Raw genomic sequence first — 3,692 nt, 5'->3', positions numbered from 1 at the left:
TCTACAGCCTATCCCTCTTTTGTTGGGGACGCGAAGCTTTCTCAGACAAAGATGTAGACAACGAGACAAATTTGAACCCGACCTTTATTTGAAGGAAGAGAAAGGAATGGAACAAAATGTGACCGAGCCCTGGTCGTGGGCATCCTACATATCCCGGATTATAAGCGAATCAGGTCTCGTGTAGTTCAAGAAGTAAGATAGGTGATGAAACATACTGAGTTGGGGAGTCGATTGAGGTCCTGTCAAGGTTCCGGTCCGCGGCTCCTGTTATTACATCAAAAATGAAAAAAAAAAGTTTTTTTTTTTTTAAAAAGTACAAGACTCTATCTATGCAGCTTCTCTTGAACCTTGACTTGAATCTTCATGCTTGTTTCTGAACTTAAAATTTAAAGTCATCCCTATTCTCCAGGCGGGGCTCCTGCTACTTCTGACTAAACTTGAAACCAACTGAAAGTACACCGTGTTCTTCCGGCGGGCTCCTGAGCTTGAAATTGAAAACTATCCCTATTCTCCAGGCGGGTTCCTGATGTCTGGGAAGATCCTACAACTTTCTCCCATTCTTCAGGCGGGTCCTGACTTGCTTCCCATTCTTTAGGCAGGTCCTAACTTTCTTTCCATTCTTCAGGTGGGTCTTGACTTTCCTTTCTTCCTTCAGGTGGGTTCTACAAATTACCAAAAACAACGAACAGGAAACAAAAAAAAATTCTGTCCCAGTTTCCACCAGTAAATTTTTGTTAGTGTTAGCAAAATTATAAACTATAAAATAATTCAATTATGAAAGTAAAAATCAAACGCTCCAACTAGGAAGTGCCTCTCCTGACTGAACTAAATCCCATTATCCAGGAGGGTCCTGATAAACTAAATCCCATTTTTCAGGAGGGTCCTGATAACTAAATCTCATTTTCCAGGAGGGTCTTGATAAATTAAATCCCATTTTCCAAGAGGGTCCTCATAAACTAAATCCCATTTTCCAGGAGGGTCCTGATAAACTAAATCCCATTTTCCAGGAGGGTCCTGATAAACTAAATCTCATTTTCCAGGAGGGTCCTGATAACTAAATCCCATTTTCCTGGAGGGTCCTGATAACTAAATCTCATTTTCCAGGAGGGTCCTGATAAACTAAATCCCATTTTTCAGGAGGGTCCTGATAACTAAAGCCCATTTTCCAAGAGGGTCCTGATAAACTGAATCCCATTTTCCAGGAGGGTCCTGATAAACTGAATCCCATTTTCCAGGAGGGTCCTGATAAACTAAATCTCATTTTCTATGAGGGTCCTGAGAACTAAATCCCATTTTCCGGGAGGGTCCTGATATACTTAATCCCATTTTCCATGAGGGTCCTGATAAACTGGATCCCATTTTCCATGAGGGTCCTGATAAACTGAATCCCATTTTCCATGAGGGTCCTGATAAACTGAATTCCATTTTCCAGGAGGGTCCTAATAAACTAAATCCCATTTTCCAGGAGGGTCCTGATAAACTGAATCCCATTTTTCAGGATGGTCCTGATTTGATATTAAAACAAATAACACGAACAAAATTTCCTGTCCTAGTTTGCACCGGAAAATTTTTTGAGTGTTAGAAAAATCATAGACTATTTGTGATCATATTGGGAGGTATTTAACTAAAAACATGACTGTATTTGGAAGTAGTCAAATTAGGAGCATGAATTTATTCGGAGGTAGTCAACCTAAAATTCATAAACATGACTTTATTCGGAGGTAGTCAACCTAAATCTGGGAACGTGACTTTATTCGGAGGTGGTCAACCTAAAATTAAAAACATGATTGCATTCGGAGGTAGTCACCCTAAAAGCATAAACATGACTTTATTCGGAGGTGATCAACTTGAAAACATGACTGTATTCGGAGGTAGTCAACCTGAGATTTAAAAGCACGACTGTGTTCGGAGGTAGTCAACCTAAAAACTTGACTATATTTGGAGGTAGTCAACCTAAGATTTAAAAACATGACTGCCTTCGGAGGTAGTCAACATAAAACATGACTATATTCAGAGGTAGTCAACCTGAAATTAGAAACGTGACTTTATTCGGAGGTAGTCAACCTAAAATTAAAACATGACTTTATTCGGAGGTAGTCTACCTAAAATTCATAAACATGACTTTATTCGGAGGTAGTCAACCTGAAAACATGACTATATTCGGAGGTAGTCAACCTGAGATTTAAAAACATGACTGCGTTTAGAGGTAGTCAACCTAAAAGCATGACTATATTCGGAGGTAATCAACCTGGAATTAGAAACGTGACTTTATTCGGAGGTAGTCAACCTAAAATTAAAACGTGACTTTATTCGGAGGTAGTCAACCTAAAATTCATAAACATGACTTTATTCGGAGGTAGTCAACCTGAAAACATGACTATATTCGGAGGTAGTCAACCAGATTTAAAAAACATGGTAAAGTTCGGAGGTAGTCAACCTAAAAGCATGACTATATTCGGAGGTAGTCAACCTGGAATTAGAAACGCGGCTTTTGAGTGTACATGAATCTCAACTACATGTAAAACTTTCAAACAATTTTTTGTCAGCCTTAAACAAAAGAAATTGTGACTTTTTTTCAAAAAAAATATTAATGACTTGTGACAATTTTGAAGTTCAACACTGAGCTTGGTCATTCTGCTCGGTTGGGAGGAGTGATTTTTGTATTGGTATCGGGAAGGCTCAAAGTTGATTTGATCCAATGAGACTTCAACAGTCTGTCCTGACCCTTTCCTCTCTTGTGAATTAACAAGTCGATCTTTTTCTTTCATTTGAGTAGCCAAAATGATCCTTTCCTTTCCGGATGAATAGTCAAGCTAGTCATTTCCTTTCAATTGAGTTTCCAAATTAACTGTTTCTTTCCCAATGAGTTTCCAAACTAATCTTTTCCTTTCACTTGAATTGCCCAACTAATCATTCCCTTTCCCCCGAATTTTTGATGGCAAAATTTGAAAATTCTTTCTTGCTCGTCTTCTAGAGAGAAACAAACAAAAACAACAAACAACAAAAATATGTACGAGTGAAATCATAAAGAAAATAGTATTTGGTGAGATACACTACATAGGAGGAATAAAAGCTTATTTAAATCAAAGAAGAAGAAAACAAAATGTGACATGAATTTAGACCAATAACTTGATTTGTCCACCTCTTCAAACTTGCTGATTCATCAAGTCTTTGTCTAGTGTTAGAGAGCTTGCTTTGTCTTGCTTGAAGTAGCACTGACGTTGTATGCTCTTCATGCTGAACATTTTGTTGTAAACATAGCTCACATTTCGACTTGTGGTGCCTTGAAAGATTTTCACCAACAAGTCTCTCTCATTTTTATTTTCTTCTCTCATGTCTCACAATTTCAATTTGCGGTGCCTCGAAAGGTTTCCACCAACAAACATCTCTCATTTTATTCTTTTCTCTCATTCATGATTACTCTCGATTTCACAAAATTTCTTCAAAAAGACTTCCGCTTCTACCATTGATGATTTCCACGAGAGTAGCTAAGTTCATGGCATGCTCGACTTGGCATTTTCAATATTTGATCAGAAGGACTTTTATTTGGATTGTAATGAAGACTTTTGGACAGGGAATGAAATGAAAGGAATGCATAACTCAAGGACAACGCTAAAATAACAGGATTCTGACTCACAACATTTGGAATCGAGTCAAAAAGAAAAATAACTTCTATCCCAGTTTCTTTGAAA

Source organism: Lycium ferocissimum, unplaced genomic scaffold, assembly GCF_029784015.1.
Source record: "Lycium ferocissimum isolate CSIRO_LF1 unplaced genomic scaffold, AGI_CSIRO_Lferr_CH_V1 ctg5733, whole genome shotgun sequence".
Classification (NCBI taxonomy): Eukaryota; Viridiplantae; Streptophyta; class Magnoliopsida; order Solanales; family Solanaceae; genus Lycium; species Lycium ferocissimum.
Note: the sequence above shows the minus strand (reverse complement) of the source record.